At 41.3% G+C, this 18,189-nt stretch overlaps 1 protein-coding gene across 1 annotated transcript in view; it reads left to right on the forward strand.

The window, feature by feature from the left end:
• PHACTR1 (phosphatase and actin regulator 1) overlaps positions 1 to 18,189 on the forward strand; it is a 313,153-nt gene that overhangs the window by 41,170 nt on the left and 253,794 nt on the right. The gene's annotated exons all lie outside the window — the stretch shown is intronic.

Raw genomic sequence — 18,189 nt, forward strand, 5'->3', positions numbered from 1 at the left:
TGTTTGGATTTGAGCAGCAAGTAAGAGAAAGGAAAGACTTAGGGTGTTACTGTGTTCTCATGACAATCTTAAGCTAAGGGAGAAATCCCTGGAGAGGATAAACTGTCCATTGAAATCAGTGATTGTTCATTTTTGCCCAAGAGAAAAAACACAGGACCAAAGGCAGACACATCCTCTGTCTACTGAAAATCTCATCTTGCCAGCCTGTTTTGAAATATATCACAAAATGTGTCCAATAGCATTCAAATCCAGTCTGCAGTGCCAGCTAATGACCAAAATCCTCAATGTTTCATTTAAGTATTTGTGTGTTTGTTTTTGGAATTTGAGAAATCCTGAGTCAAGCATTGAGATTGTAAGAGCTGAAAATTATGATTTACTGGGGGCTGTCCAGCTAAGGAGTGACATTGGCTATTTGTCAGGAGCTGTAAGACTCCTGCTGAGGAGCTGACAGTGGTTACTGATATGTTTGACGGATAAGTACCGCTTCTGAAGACTGTGTAATGCCCTTCTATGACATATTCTCCAGTCAATGGTACTCAGGGGACAATGATCTATTTCTGTGCACTAAAGAAGTTATACACACAGAAGAGTTGAGATGGAAAGGGTCCTCTGGAGATTGTCTAGCCCTGTTCAATGCAGGGTCAACTACAGCAGGTTGCTCGGGACTGTGTCCAGTTTGATTTTGAATATCTCCATGGATGGAGACTCCACAGCCTCTCTGGGCACCCTGTTCCAGTGTTTGACTGCTCTCACTGTGAAAGATGGGGTTTTTTCTTAGTTTAAGGTGGAATTTCTTTTATTTTAGTTTGTTCCCATTCCCTCTTACCTGTTCACTAAATACTACTGACAAGAGGCTCGCTCCACCTTCTCTACACCCTGCCATCAGATATTTATATCCATTGATGAGATTCCCCCGAGCTTTCTCTTCTCCAGGCTGAATGGTCCCAGCTATCTCAACCTCTCTTCAAATTAAAGATGCTCAAAGCCCTTAATTATCTTTGTTTTGCTGGTCTAACTCCAGCATGTTCTTCAGGAGCCCAGAACTTGGGAACCCTAGAACTGGACACAGCTCTTCAGATATGGTCTCCTACCTTCACCATCTGTGTGCTGAAACTCAAGGTCTTTGGTTTGAGTGCTGTGTTAATGCATAGGGAGCAGGTCACTGCCACATCAGTACTGGTTCAAGCATGCAATATTCCCTCATAGCTATCTTTTCCTATTGCAAGCATGAGGCATCCCAGTCCATTATGTTTCCCTTCCACTTAAATGTAACTCCTGCCATCTTCTAGAACCCCATAAGCAGACAATCCGCATCCACTTATGTCCAGTTTCCCCTGTGACCTCTTGGTATGGTGACAGAGCAAGATGTCTATTCCCAGGAGTCTTACACCAGGAGCCAAAATTATCCTCAGAGGGAAAGCAACACTAGGCCATAAATCTCTGTGCTGGAATACAGCAAGGAATAAAATGGAGTTACGATTGAGCATATGTGGTGTTGTCAAGTGCATGAATATTGGCCAGTGACCACAAAGATGCATGGAAGTAGGTTTCAGGGTACTAAAAGCACATGCATCTCCTGAATGTGCACAGCTGCCCCTCCGCCTAGTTCATTCACTGCTTGTTTCTGGGTGGCCACCTTGAGCCTGGCAGCCGGCTCCTCAGGCCAGCCCATCTGGGTTGATCTAAGCACCCGCTCCTGCCATTACGCCGGCCATGTGTAAGAACTGCCATGCCTTGCGCTCGTGCCTTCCCGTGCAGAGGTGGATGGAGGCAGAAGGATGCCTGGCTCCACCTCCCAGCTACTTTGATGTGTCTTTCAGCCTCTGCTGATTAAAGAACCTCTCTGCCATCAGGGGAAAGAACACTTAATTTCTTATTTTGGTCTCAGATAGGAGAAAAGACATGGTATCACCAAAGACAAACCTTTGGTACGTGCTGAAAGTTGGAATGGGGCTACCCTCTCCCTGATGTGGAAGCAAAGGAGCTTAGATGTCAGTTCCACATATGTACTTCTTTCCCTGTTTGGCCCGGCAGATACCAAACAAGGAGGCAGTAGGACTTGTCGTAAGCGGAGAGCTTACAATGCTCCTCTGCAATACTTTAAAGTGCCCCTGCAGGGCTTAGGTTGTTGTTGGTCTCTGAAAACTGATCTCAACATCAGCTTTAGATCCCTTAAGATGACAATGAGAACTTTTCATGAGCATTTATGCAGTGCTTTGATACCATCAGGTGAAAAGGCTTTTTTTTTTTCTGTATGCATGTAAAGGATCTGTATTTTTTGTAACGTTAATAGAAATTACTTTTTTTAATTACATTTTTCTCATAGTGAAGACATGTGAGCACTAAGAAGTGCTAAGAAGAGAGATATAATGATGCAGAAGCTAGAAAATCATAGGGCTGCTGCTGGCTGTCAGTCAGATGATTTTGTGAGACTTAAAGAGATGTATACCAAGTGGCAGGAGTGAGTCACCAGAATGGGGATGACTCAAGTTGTTGCTGTGAATTCTGTGAGAAATGTTAAATGATGGGGTCCCACAGCGGCTGTGCTGCAAGTCTCTAGGTGACAAGAAAGGAGCTTATTAAATATTAGCAGTAAGATGAAGTGAAATTTAAGATTACATTGGGATACACTGGGAACAATAAGACTTTCGCCAGTTGTGCAGTTTCACAGCCTTGGAACATTGTATGGGAATATGTTACTAAATCTTCTCATGTAACGCTGTCAGTAAGGATAGGAGTAAGGAGAGTGATGTTTAATACTGTATTTCTGATTGTACCCTGTTGTTTATATAAATGATTTAACTCTCTTTAAACATAGGACCAGATATCAGCCTTGCTACGATGAGGACTTTAATGAATATACTTGAGAACTAGCCTGGAAGCCAGGGTATGCCTGGCACGAAATGAGAGCTGCTCAGCGGAGTATCATGGTTCCTGCACCCAAAGGTCATTTTACGTTTTGGGAGCAGAAGGTCCGAGTGATATCAGTGATGCCACCGTGCTTCCAAGTAACAACAGTTCAGAGCAAAAGTACAGCTGGAAAGTATACAGGCCTATTGAGTTCTTGCAATATTTTGTTTCTTGTGGACAGGGGAATCAGTTGTTTAAATAAAGGAAAGGTGAGGGCATGAAAGGGAAAGAAAACAGCCCTTGTGACTGGGCATTTTCAATAGAGTACCAGAAGATAATTTGGACTGGTGCATGAATGGAAGGCTGCGGAAAGCTGTAAACTAGTGACCCACACAGAATGAAAAGAAAGTGAAATCCCTGCCTACTCCAGCTTTTGTTGATGCTGCCAATCTAAAATAATAATCCCCACAAAATTACCTTTCTTGTGTTCTGTTGAAATCTCTGAACAGGTGAACAGGCTCTGTTCAGCAGTCAGCTGTGTGGCACGCAGGGTCTGGGTCTCTTCACGTGATTCTTCATTCCTGGATTGTGTGAAACAGGATAACGTAGAAAATGCATTCGCATGCCTTTAGGGAGCATGGATGTTGCTGTGTGACAGTACTAAGGTGATGAAGCTTCACAAAGGTCTTCGACTAGTAGCCATGATATTATAACATATTTAACTTCAAATGCAAATTTCAGCTGCAGAAAAGAACATAAGAGGAGGATATCTATTCCAGATGGAAAATTGCTGGTGTTTAGAGCTAGGGTACTAGTTTTAAAAGAAAACAATTTCATGACCTTTCTAATGTTATTGACTATCAAGTGATTACTCACACTGACCTAAGAGCTATTCAAGACCACAGTCTTAATACAGCTATGTGAACTGTCCTTGCAAGCTTATTTTTGCAGCCCTTGTACATACAAATACCCATTTCTTACGAAGAACAAGTGACTCCTTAGGATTCTTACTTATGCAGTTACTATGGTCCTTATATTAACTCCGTTTGTTTGTTTTCCCCCCAAACCTCATGTCACCATGGAATCCCAGCTCCCTTCAATACATCCAAAACCAAGTCTTATGCAGAGGTCAGGTAAAAATGTGCCTTCTCAGATTCAGGCACTAGGCTTTAGGTAGTGTGAGAGTCCTGGTGCCCACGGTGTTAGCATTGGCTTGTCTTTAAAAATGCCAAGAGTACGAAGCTCTGACGTAGTTCTTTCTGGCCTGCATAAATTCTTAGGGCCAATTCTGAGATTTGCTCGCTTCAGTGTTTCATGAACAAGTTTATTGGTGACTTTCTCATGTCAAGAATTTGGCTGACTATGCTAATTCAGTTTCTAGAATAATATGTATATTCTTCTGGAGAATAGAGATTCAGGTTGAGCTGTGCCAGAAGAGGTTTTGACTCTTCCTAACCATCCTTTTTTCACCTGCTTAGTGAAGGTTGAGTTTTGTCACTATGTCCTTTTGTTAACTTAGTTGCCATAGCCAGAGCAATTCTCTGTCAACATATCTAAGACAAATACTGTTCTTACTGATGTTTTGGCTACTCCACTGAACAGTGTGCAAATCAAAAACAGACATTTCCAAACTACCTTTCAAGGCACTGAAGATCCACTAAATATTTAACTTTCTCACATAACAGGTAGCCTGAATAAGAGCTTCTATGAAGAAATTGGCAATCAAAGCACTTCAGAAACTTTTCAGCCTTGACTACTCCTACTCGTTTGCTATTCTTAGTGCACTCTCTATTGCCGTCAAGAATCTAGCTCAAAGCTCTGAGATTCTTCTCACTTCATCAGTATCGTAAGACTCCTTTTTTGCGTCTTTTATTTTTAGGCATACAGTTTCTGGCAATTAATGCGCAACCTCCTTTCCTGGGGAAAAGTGTGATTGTTAAGTATTGCAAAAAACAGGCTGTTTTGTGGATGTTTGAGGGTAGACAATGAACTTTTTCCTATTTCATTCTTACTCTGCATTGGGGGCAGATGTTGCTAGTGCAGTTGATTCTGCTTCAGTTCTCTTGGTAGGATTATCCACACTCCTGAAATTCTGTCCTGCACTTGCTTAAATGTTTTACTGGCCTGGAGCTTAGTTTGAAACAATGATTAGGAAGCCTGTTCTGAAGCAATGAAATATGCATCAATGAACAAGTGAATAAACACAGCAGATTGCAGAATATACTGTTTAAGGAAATGAACTTTGTTCATTTAATAAATGTTGTTTGTTTTTTTTATAACTCGTGATTATACTCATGTAAGATACTAGCACAGAGTGATCCTATGTAGAACAGAAAAAGGGCTGCATATATGAGCAGAAGATGGAAGAAGCAGCGAGTCGAACAAGGGAACCCCGGGGAACTTGATCCTGCCTGAATGAAAGCAGTGCTGGCTGCCAAGTTCCCTTTCCTGAGCATCCGGAGCAGGTCTGAAGAGGGTACAATGACATTTATTATTGGTTAGTGCACGGTTGTTACTAAACAAGATATGAAGAGCTTGTGATTTGAATAGCAGTTGCAGAATACCACAGACCCTGAGGAATGAATTGCTTATATGCTTGTATTTTACTTTTTGCAGGAGCAGAATATTTTTGAACTCTTGAGAAGAAGTAATGGTTAATCAGGAAGACAAATCAGAGGGGATTTTTTGTATGGGGACAGAAGTGGTGGTAGTTCAATGCATCATGTATGGCAAGGAGCTGACTATTACCAGAAGACATACAGTCTCCCCCCTGCCCCTTTTTTTTCTTCCTCCCTCCTGCTAGCAAATAATGGTATAACTATTATATATTAAACCATCAGTTTATAAATATGTGCTGACCTCTATGCCACTGGGATAGTGCAGAGAAGCAGCCAATCTTTGATTGCAATTGCTCAGTCAGTTAAAGCTTTCACCTACAGAAAACATAGTTCTGCTGTGCCAAGTCCCAGTTAGTGCATGTTTTGAAGGTACTTGTGCTGATTCCCTCCCTGCCGGAGCAGAGTAGAGCTTGCTAAAATGACTTCCAGATGGAGGGTGCATTCCTTATTATACATGACTACATACAGACCAAGTAGGGCAGTCCTGGTGCTGCTCTCACTTGACCTGAGTGAGGAACCATCATCTTGGAACTCAAAGTGGAGGGGAATCGGTGTCCGATTGTCAAGGAGAAAGTTGAGAGTCACCTACTTTAATTGAAAAGTGATTAGGCAAGAACACCAGCAGATTGATAATTGAGAAGCCATAGAACAAATTGTGCCGTGAATTTTGACTTTTTGCAAAGCGTCACACAGAACACACCAGGTACAAGCATAACATCTGCTGTTCTTCTGACAGTCTAAGTGTTTCCTCCTGGATTACTGTTTTACCTTGAAGTGGCCGTAAATATGATTAAAAATAGAAATGAGAAAATGTGGGTGTCATCCATCTGATCCTACAGAGTAAACACAGTCTGTGAAAATGAGCCAACTGGTAGGACAATACCCCAGCTGATGATAAAAAGCTTCAGTTGTGTAGGGAGCAGAGGCCTTTGGGTTGAATAACCATAATATGAGACTGTCAATAGGAAATGAGGGAAGTGTGGTGGTGGGAAGAGAGTAGATTCATCCTTTGGATTTGTTCAACATACTGCTCTAGTTTGGAGGGATTATTGAACGTTTGGGATAAGGCTCCATTTTTTAAAGTGGTCAAAAGCTTATCCAAGGAGCACTATCGAGAGCCATAGCCTGTGTTCTGCATGTAGGCCAGCCTGTTTGAAAAGCATTTTTGTGTCTGTCTTTAACTGATGTGCTGCGAAGCCATGCAGAAAAGCATAGACTGATTTAAAAAAATGCTAGAATTAAGCTGAGCAGAGAAAAGCCAGACCTAACCTGCTGGAGTCCTTCGAAGATCTTACTAGAAAGATACAGTGGGTGTTAGTGTGTTTAGTGATTTGTCTCCAGCTGCTAAAATCAAAGCAGTGCTTCGGTACAGAAGCCAAATGAACACATCTGTACTGCACAAATATTTAGCATATCACTCACCAGACCCTTCAGAGCTCAAGCATCTATGACTACAGCCAGGCATAAAAACCTATGGGTCAGCCCATCTTCTTTTTGTTGTTATTGCTATTATTGTTGTTGTTATTATTATTATTATTATCATACTTTTAGTCCGTCTCACAGGGGATATGACAGTGCTAGTTTACTTAAAAACACATCTGACAGCCTTCCCCTTGCACGTGTGACTCAACAAACAGACGCTGTTGAGAGAATCAGGAATGCTTTTGTTGTCTGCTCCTACAGTCACCTCTGCTAGAAACTGTGCATATAATTGTTACTTAAAATGAATATTCCAGTCATGTTCTTCCCAGAAGATTTTAACATACTTAAAATTACTGCATCTGATCCCACTGGACTGCTTTTATGCCTGGAAGAAATCAGGAAGTAGCATACAGTGTGTGCTTTATTTAAAACAAACAAAAAACCCCAAAACCAGCTTTATTTAAAACAAACAAAAAAAAAACAAACCAAGACCTAGAAAAGGAGACTTACTTTCTCAGCGGACCAGGGAAGTGGCAGTATAATTCCTTGCTGGGATGTCTCAGTTCTGACATGAAGAAATTGCCTGTAGGGTTGTTTCATTCCTTCACTGGTTCCGTTTGTGGCATCTCTCTTATGATGGGTATGGATTTCATGATGCAGCCATCCCTCAGGCTTGCAGGTAGACTGTGGCCACCAACCCTTTTCACACAGGCTACTAATTAGCTGTTGCAAAGTAATGCCTTTTAGTCACCACCACCACCGTGGCCTGTTACCTGAATTGGACTCCCAGTGCTCAAAGGATCCATACAGTGTTTCCAGGCCACTGAACAAGCTGTTAGTCTCTTCACACAACCTTGCCATGGAGAACCCGACAAAACAGTGCAGCTAGATTATCTGTTTTAAAACAGTGAACAGTCTCCTGGCTCTTTGCTCTGGACTGATCAGGCTTTGAGAAAACATTGAGTTTTCTCACTGCACTGAGAAAGCAGGAGGAGCTTTAGTACATTGGCCACATGTGTCTTGGGTTGCATTTTGCCTCTGCACGTACACACACACAGACATCATATATTTGTGTGTAAAATGGCACTCTTCTTAGAAATGACATGTATCTGAGACGTCAAGCGTGTGCAAGCACCTTAATGTCAGAGACAATGCTGAATAGAAATATTTGCCCTGCTTTGCTTGATGACAAGTAAAATAATAGCGTGGAATAATTCAACTCCTACCAGAAAGCATAGAGCTGCCCCAGCAGCGTTATTTTTGGGTTGACGATAGCTGTGTCATCGCTGGTTTTCCAAGTGCCACAGCAGCTACTGACCTACCTGAACTCCAGCCCTGCCTAAGCTGCAAGAGCTATTTCATGCGAAATTACTCTCTAATTAACTTGCACAGTGGTAGAGCTAGCGCAAGCTGTACTGAAAAGGGGATGCCACTTTCCAGTAGGTACCAGAAGCTCAGCATGATGTTAAGCAAATGGAATAAATGCCTCTTCACAGCCCAGTGCTCTCTGTATTGACCTTGTGCTGCCAGCTATGGTACGTTGGCTAACAGTACCCTGGCTATACTATAAACAGGACCCCGATAGTGACCCCAGTTACAGCAGAGTTATGTCCCAGTCATATTACAAAGTGAGTTTTGATTCGAAAGGTAGACTGGGATGTACAATTATGTTTTATAACCTCGTGCTGTTCTGTCAGGGTATTATTACCTGAGGCACCCTGAGGAGTTGGAAAGAAAATCAAGAAATAACAAGTGCACAGATATATATATATGTTCTGTTGCCTCCACTGTTACTAGCAGTTGTTACGTGAGTAATTTCCATAAGGAAAATGTACTCTTTTGCTGCTGTTCTTGACATTCTGAAATGCTGACTATTTTATGTAAATTGAAAGAACATTTTATAATAAATTGTAGATGGAGAATGTATTAAATCTTGCGTTAAATGAAGGAAAAATTATACTAGGGAGACAGATCATCCAACTACAGAAAACTGTTCACCTTGAAGTGCGAAGAGATGGGAAAGTGAAAGCCATTAATCTGCTAGCATTAGAAGACTACATGAATTATCTGGGCTGGTTACAAACCAAAGTGTAATTGGGTATGGCTGGTTGCTTGAGGTTACTTTAGACATCACAGATGGGGGAAACAGGGAGGACAGTGGTTACTGAAGTAGGGGTAGGGAATAGCTTTATCAGAGCCAGTGCCTAACGTGACCATTGCCTTGGCATTCTGTGACCCGTGCTGCCGGCTGCTCTGTTACATACATACAAAGTCATTCCCAGCTGTTTTCTGTGCACCTGGGAGCCATTTTCTCTAATGCAAGCTAAAAACTTTTGGGGTCTTTCACTTTAAAAAAAAAATAGTGAGACACTCATAGAAGATGTGGAAGTAGATCCAAAAGGATTCATGCAAGTACAGAATTGGTACTTTTGGACAGTAAAGGATAGCTTGGCATTTTTCTGTGGGAGGAGCTGTAGTGTTCATGAAGTTGCTGTACATCCATCCCTGGAGAATGATACCCTCTTTGCTTATACAGCTCGATGCAACCAAAAAGTGAGCATCCAAGGAAAACTCTTGTTTGTTTTTTACAGCTGTGTTTTACATTTGTTTCTTAGTGGAACATTACGTGCTTGCACCGCTTCCATTGATACACCATTGCTGCTTAGTCTCTACACAGCTGACTCTTTCTGGCAGGGTAACCCTTTTGCCGTTGCCTTTGGTACTCCTCTCTTGTTCGTCTGCTTTTTTCATTATAAGCCCCTTGCTGAAGCAAAATAAGTCGTTATGAAGGCTTCACCTGCTGTAATAATTTTTGTTCCTTACTTTAACAGTTTAGGGAACTCAGTCTCCCTTAAGTAATAAAGTAGAGAATATGACTGGTGACACTAGTCTGGTCTCTGAAAATTAAGCGGGATTGCGACTTCTCACACTGTTTGAACCAAGGACAGCATCCCACTGTGCTACATCAGGAGCAGAGTAAACTCCGACCATTGTTTCCTATCCTCTGCCATTTGTTCAAGAATGGGATTAAATGATTTTTGTCACATTTCATGGAGCTGGCAGATAGGGTGTTAGTTTAGTCAGCCAACATGGACATGTAGTTGGAACATTGCACTCTTCTCTTACACGTTCCTCCTCACCTGTTTACCCATCCCTGGGGAGATACAAGGAGGGCAATGAATGTTCACAGTTTTCCCATTCCTCTCTCATCCTGTTGCCAGAGTGAGAATGTGAGAAGGGATGGGGAAGCGAGCTCCTTCATAGGATTGCCCTGTTTTATACGGGAAATTATTTGTGCTGACACACATATAAAGACTATAAAGACTGACCTCTTTCTTTAAAGGCCACAAGTCACAGCCTACTATCCATCATAGCTTTCTTGTAGGGAAGCAGAGGGATTGATGAGCTTGGTGTTCTTGCCCAGCAAAATTCTTAGGGCTTGCTCAGTCTCAAGGTTTCTCTTTTTTTGCCCTCCAAACTTGAAAGGAAGAGGGAGAAAGTGAGAGGGAATGTACCTGCAGCAGGTGCTCAGAGACCAGATCAAGATACTGTCTGTCATCATTGTGTTTAGACTGCCAAATAAAATAATGATTGAAAATGAAGATGAAAATTTGAAATCTTCTTTCATATCTACTGAAAATCAGTAATCTTGGCATAACATATGGCGCTGCCTTCAACTCTTAGTGCCGTAGGAGTAGTTTGCAGCTGACAGCGCATATGTCTGTACAGTATGCTTCAGAATCCCCAAATTTAGATACTCCATTGAATCAGTAATTTTTAAGCTTGAAACGTAAGCATATTCCTCTTCCCCTTTTTTCTCCTGCTCCGCCCCCCACACCCCAAAAAGTGAACCTTGAAAAGTTAAGCATTTCCTAATGCTTTGGAATTATTTCCTGTGCTAATTCTGAGTGATCCTTTCTCTCATGCTTCCAGTATTCCTTTGCAAAAAAAAAACAAAACACAACAGTACTTGCATTTCTGTTTAGGGGAACAAAGGACCCCAAAGAACCTCAGGTGGCCTCTCAGAGCTCATGTAATACCCGCCAGCAAAGCCTACTGAGTTGCCACTTTCAATTCTAGAAAAATTTTGCTGCAACTGCCAATATGGGTTTGAGCAAAAAGGATGTGAATTACATGTACAGTGTGATACTGTGCTTCCTCCCTGACTGACATGGTAAAACTTTCAGGATGTCTGAGCTTTCCCTTTGCAGAGGATTATTAATCCAGTTTCCAAACTCATCTCCATACCTTCACCATGCATAAACTCTCACTAATTCATCAAAATGTGCTGAGAATTGTATTCTCCAAGAAGAAAGCATACAGAGTTCTCTCATTAGGGTCTTACTTTGCTTGGATACCTTCAGGGTAAAACGTCAGACATTTTTTTCTTACAGCATTAGATTTTGTTTGTGTTTCATTATCAGTAGCACTTGTACCAAAATTTTGATACAATTTATATTCTGGCAGTTGGATTCCAAAGCAGAAGATCGTGTGTACATTAGTTAAAATTTATAAAAATAAAAAAAAATTTGGTTTAATGAATACAGAAGTAACACCTCCTTAGTCTGAATCAGAAGTTGGGGATAGCACGCCTTTGCAAATTCATGTGTATGAGCCCACTCTCCTGAAGGCAAAAATCTAGTGAGTAACGGAGAAAAGATAACTGTTCAGCATGAAGTCAAGCTTAGGGATGAGCTTTCATGACTGCTAAGGAGAATTACATATGGGGAAATAGTGGAAGAAGAAATATTTGGCTGCAAAGATCTGCATATTAAGAGAGCCTGTATCAAGATATCTGAATGCAAATTTGAATATATCGCAAAGGCAGGTACTAGGTGCACTTTCCAACTTACTCATTTTGATACTTTAAAATTGGATTTTTCTCTTTGAATATGCAATAAGACTGCAGGAGGCTGGGATTCATTTGCTGTATTCATTTGCCTGCGTCCATCCTTTGCAGAGCTGTGGCACGCAGGCTGTGTGCAGTTGTGTACCGGCACTTGAGACGGCCCCCTTTCAATCTGTTTTATCCTTCCTGAGGGCTCTCTTGCTCCCATCACCCTGCCCTGTGTACTTAACTCCCCTTTACCTCCATTCTCTCACTGGACTGCAAGCTGTTTTCGCTGTCCCCACATGTACCTTGTTTAAAATCCTCTGCACCTGGTTGGCAAGCCTTTTTGGCAAGGGTGCTTTTACCTTTCTTTGTCAAATGGAGCCCATCTCTCAGCTCTTCTTCCTCAAACAGGGATCCTTGGCCGTGAAAGCCAAAGCACCGGCTGCTTAATTGTTAATTCTCAATGTGTCTCCACTCCTATCCAGGCCTTCCCCTTCACCTGCAGGATCAAGGAGGTCATCGCCTGGGCTCTCATGTCCTCTACCTCTGCTCTCCAAGCTCTGTAGTGGTATCTGTCCGTCTTGTTCTAGTTATTCATGCTAGTCCCCCCCCCAAAAAAGAGATACAAAATTATTTCAGAAACCATGTTTCCTTGATATTTTACAATTTCACGTCTGTTCTGTGATGCTTTGAAAAAGACCAAACAGACTATACCAATAGTTCTACTTACTTCAAGTAAATGACATGAATGGTGTTATTGCATAAAATGCGGAGAATCAATTATTGCCTTGAATAACCCAGATTTTCTGGCAATGTAGGATTTGCTTCCCAGCAGAGTTGGCTCTATACGTATTCACTTTTTTGAGAAAAAAAAAATATACGTAGAGCTGTATGGACCTCTACCAGTCAGAAAAGATTTCGGGAAACAGGGTTGAATCTAGAATGGAACACGTGCAAAATCATCACGAAAACAGGAGCCAGAACAATTTGCTGGTATTCATGAACCCTTTCATTCATTTTTCATGAGCAGTGACAGAAGTGACGTTTTGTCTACAAGAATGTCTGCAGAACTCCACCTCACTGGCAATTCTTCAATAGTCTTTTCAATACAATAATCATTTATAATACAAATAAATCTTTAGATTTTCCTGCTGTTCTTACGGAAAGTTTCAGCAAGGGAGCAGAGAAGCACTACAAAAAACCAAATCACATAGCTAAGCAGCTCTCAAGACAATTGATATGCTGAAAGTTGTTTGCTCAGGATATTTGAGAAACTTAAGCAAATTAGGAAAAATCAAAGTGTTTTGTAAAGCGAAAAAGAAGCTAGATACTTCTTGGCAATATCTCGTCGGTTTATTTCATGCTGGGTTTATTTTTGGAACTTAACATTTTCATCTTCTGTTCCCTTACCCCTGAGAGTTAATGTTTTTCTACCTGTGACAAAAATTGCTTGCTCTTCATAATGTCATGTTCTGAGAGAGCTGGCTGCTATCATCTGTCTTCCTTTCAGTGCTCATCTGCTCATCTTGGATTCTCATACCGTATCCACCATATCAGGGTCTTAGTACAGTCCAGCAACATATGGCATATTAATGAAGAAACAGTTTATATTCCTGGTGCAATCTCCAGCAAAGGTGATTAAAAGCTAAATAAAGCTCAGATGATTTGTAATAACCAAGTTTTACCTTTCCCATGGCATTTTCTTGCCGGCTTTTAGGAGTATGTGTATGTGCTGCCCTCTAGCAGGATATCCTATAGCATAGCTATTGTTTCTAATTGCTTAGATGCATAGGGACACTGCTTTTTGGTACACAGAAATTGCCCCAAAAAGACGGGCTTATACTTTGGAGCCCAGTTGCAAAGAGAAAGTATCACTCAGAGTTTCTCTCCCTGTCCCCCCTATCACTTTAGAAGTACGGGTGCTCTCTACCTCCTCATTAGCATGGTGTTCTTAGATGGGTGTTGCATACAGATGAGTAGTTGAGAGGGAATTTCTACGCAACCCTTGTCCATCAGTTGGGCAATTTTCTCTGGATGCCATGACAAATATTTGTGCTGCCTTTTCTGAAGAACTCATGAGCAGCCCCAAGGGCTGTCCTTGTAGTGGGAGATTGAGCTCTTTTAAAAAAACAAACCAACCACATTTGGACACCAATGTATCTTTGCTGGGACCAGTCCTTTACTACTTTGAGGTCTGCTATACAAGTGTAGAAGGAACCATCTACAATATGAGAATTACCGAAAGGTAAATGATCATTTGAGCCAAAATACTGGAGCAGAAACACCAGCCTGGGTCTCCTCAGAGACTGAAGGATTCTCTGCATGTCTTACGTAGTATGGGAGAATTAAAAACATCATGTAAATGACGTTAAAAGTGCCAGGGAAATACATGATTGTCTCTGTCTAGATTTAATGATGAAGTAATACAGCTTTCATTAAGGAAAAGGTGGAGGCTCAAACACTGTCATATTTTTTTTCCCGTGGAAAGTTGTAATTTTATTTCAAATTTTAATTTATTTCTCTCTGGCATATGAAAAAAATGCTGTTTAATTTGATAGGGTACATCTTTGAAAATGAACCTTAACTTAGGAAAACTTGTAATTTATGCCATTTATAATTATAGATTGAAAATTTTGTTTAAAGTGTCATAGAGAGGAACCAATCACTGACTTTTTCTTTTTCTGAATTGGTATTTGATTTTTAAGAGTGCTTTCAAGTGAAAGTAAAAAATCAGCCTCAAGCTGTTAGCATGAGTACCCCTCCCCCCAAATAAACATTCTTTTCAAATTTTCATACAGATATGATAACTTTTGAAAAGTAAATGTTTCTCCCCTGTAATTTTTTGGTAAGTGAGACTGTCTTTTATTTTCTTTGTTTTGTGTAACACTGTGCAGATGGTACAGATGTTGGGAGCAAAGAGGTGAAGAGGCTAAGATCGTTCAGCCAAGAGAGAGGCCAAGTGACAAGTCACTCAGGTTTGCAGGCAGGTGTAGGAGGACAGAAAAAAAACCTTTTTCTCTTAACTGCATTTGCTGAGGAAGCAACCATCCCATCAGGTGCAGGGTATATAGCTAATGCTACCAGCCATCAAGGCAGTAGGGGACTCTAAATGCCCTCTGTCCTAGTAGTATTTCTCTTCAGGGTGCATCAGCTGGGCCTGTTGATGTGGATTTGGGCTTATCCGCCTATGGTATTTAGGGAGGGGAAAGAGAGAGAGAGCTTCAATCCCTGCACTTGCTGCTCTGGCACTTCTCAGTATCTACAGAGACATAATGGCTCACTAAGCCTTCACAGGTACTGTAAAACTACTGTAAAGCATAACTGCAGTCTTTTGACAGGCTCTTTCTATTGCTGGCAGTTGTCTTCACTTATTCCTATTACTGTCAGTTATTTGGGGTTTTTTTCCTGTCTTGAAATGCTTTTTGTTTTTTTTTTCTTTTTTTCCCCTCTAACCTGACTTTCTGTATGAAAGGGAGGGTAAAGTGCCTGTTTACTAGGCGATGCTTTTAGGATGTGATACTGGGGGCCCTACCCAGGAGGGGCAGCATATTGCCAGTGTCATTACCCTGCACGCATTTAGCAAGATTTTGGGGACCAAATGAGGTAAGTGCCAACTCCTTATAAAACAAGCGAAATAAAATGGGAGTGTTGAATGCTGTGAAGGTAGTTGGTTTGAGTAATCCTTGTTTGTTGAGAGATAGAGGCTTAAAGGTGTATTTAGTGTTTTAGGTAAATTGCCCTGTGGCAGGACTTGGTAATGTTTTTCCAAGTGTCCTTCAAAATACTCAGAAAAAGTTCTTTAAGAATTGTATTGCTAACATGAGTGTATCCTGCATCAGCAAGAGTCAACAGATTCATCTTTGATCCTTCTCCTCTTCATCCTAAGTACCTTGCCACTGCCTTGGAGCATAGGGCAGGAGGGACGACTAGCTCAACTCCTGAAGCGGTTCACAAGTTTCAAGTCCCATGATAACTATATATAGAGACTCAATTTGGAGTGAAACGGAGAGCATCTCGTTTAGGTCTACCAAGAGTTACAACATGCTCCCGGATAAACTTTGGGGCCTTTAGTACAAAAGGCAAAAAGTTTCAGAAGTTTCAACAATGTATTGGGGGAAGTTCATAGAAGTAAAAGAGTAAAAATATGTATTAATAAAGCCATTCAGTACTGCATAGGTATTGGAGCTCTTGCTGATACCTTTGCAAAGGGACGTTTCATGCAATCTGCTTTGAACATGAGTCCTAATACCTGAATCTTGATGCATGGACTTATTGTATAGCTGAGTGCCCAAGAACAGGATTCACACAGAGCCACAAAGTTGTCTGAAGGCAGCCTAAGCAAGGCTGCAGGAGGTGCTGAGGAAAGGGTTGGGGCCTCATAGTTAAATAGCTTTCCCTGCTGTCATAGTTTACAATATTTCTCCTCTGCTGCAACTGTAAAAAAGAGCAATCCCACTGGGAACAATAAGAATGTGCATGAAATGGTAATCAGAATAATAATTTGAATAATTTTGAGCATTAATTTCATTATGGTAGCATCTGAATTCAGTGTAGATCTTTTTAGTTCCAGATTTCAGCAGTTTCTATCCAAGTCTGAATTTTCATGGGTGACCATACTTAAACCCTAGTTTAAATGTTACATAGTTCTTCCACTAATATTAGAAAAGCTGTAATCCTCCTTATCATAAAATCCATTCTTGAACAATTCAAGGAACTGTCAGTTTTTTGATAGCAATGGCGTTATCTTTGCTGGTGATCGAGGTGAGTGATTGTCAGTGGCATAATAGGGTTTTCGTGTGCCATTGCTATTGTTGCATATAGCCCTGACTGAACTAAAGCTGAGATCAGTGGTCTCAGCTGAAATAACTGATTCTATGAATTTGGCACGAAATGTTTTCCTGTGTTTCCCAGTACATACTTTAACTTACTTTAAGATTTTTAGTACATCTACATGCCTTTTCCACGATTATGTTGCGGATTTGCCACAATCCCTATGAGTAGGGCAATGGGAGGTGATTGTACACGAGAGTTTATTGCAGTGCTAATGCCCCAGGTGATGCACAGCAAGGAGCAAATTGTCTTGCGCTCAAGGTCATGTGTCAGAAGCATCCTTAGGTGTGCTGCAGCGCAAGAGGAGGGGTAATTCCTCTGTCTCTAAAAATGTACCTCCTGGCAGGAAGACCCACCGTGGTGGTGCTCTTGTTTCTTTTGCTGGAGGACCTCCCTATGCCACGTGCAGTCAAAGTGGGAGAAAACTGCGAAGATGCAGTGTGTATGTGTGGGATCAGCCAAACACAGGCCACGCGGAGGAAGTGTCACACTCTGAGCATAGGATATATTTTATGCTTCAAAAAGTATGTGTCCCCTGTTCTGTCCGATATGTTAAAGAAAGGAGAGAGGAAACAGTCATCAGCTTGTCCCTGTGCTCCTGCCCAGGTAGCCAATAAGGTGTGCTGGCCTCCTCATTTTCCAGTCAAAATAAGAAAACGGAGCATCATTTAGCTCTGTAACTCCTCTTTGCAGCAATCAAGTTACTACTTGGCTGAAATGGAATAATTTGTATATTAGTAGTTTTCTCTCTTTCCTAGGGATCTTCTACAAAGGTCTTCTAGCTCAGCCTAGCAATGCCACCTGCCTGTGGTCATCAGGTAGGCAGATTCAGAAGGTACAATTTGGTATCCAATAGCTGCTTTTCTTAATTTTTCTCCTTGTCAATGCAATAGGCTTTTTTTCTTTATTTTTATAGGGAAAAAAAAAAAAGAATTAACATATTTTAGTTTGAGGAAGATTTTATGTTTTTCCGATGTTTGGGCTCTTCCAGCATTTTTGTGAGCAGCTACTGCTTGGGGTTCATTTTCAGCCTGCCCAAGTAAGCTGTAATGAACGCTACATTTAAATAAGAAAAGCTTGTCTCCCTACTTACACCTTCTTTGGGAACACGTACTTTATGTTCAATTTTGGTTTGCCTGTTTGTTTCTTTTTTTGCCAATATGGATAACCGAAAAAGTGCTAAACCTAATTTGCAGTGGTGGAAAACTCTGCTCTGTAAGTCACCCACCTAACTGGGGAGGACTGGAGGGATTAGGTGCAGGACCTGGCTTGGAATGGGGTCGGGTTGTGTTACATATGTGCAAACGTTAAGTCCTCTGCACTTTCACTTCTGAAAGCCTGGTTTATGCTCAATGAAAGTAGGTTTGTTTTTGATAAGTAATTAATATTCTTGGGCTTTAATTCCAACAACTCTCCAATTTATGAGTAACCTTAAATGTGCAAAATCTGAGCATACAGATTTATAAACCTGTTTTCCAGTTCAGTTACAGATGCTTTTAGATTAAAACACCACCATTGCAAAAGCACACGTTGCAGTGCTGTCATAGGGAGCATGGCCTGGGGACAGAGGCTTGGGAGGCAAGAGCAAAGCACTTGTTCTGTAGTTCAAAAAAATCGCCATTAGCTGTAAAACAA

This window comes from Calonectris borealis, chromosome 2 (genome assembly GCF_964195595.1).
Source record: "Calonectris borealis chromosome 2, bCalBor7.hap1.2, whole genome shotgun sequence".
NCBI lineage: Eukaryota > Metazoa > Chordata > Aves > Procellariiformes > Procellariidae > Calonectris > Calonectris borealis.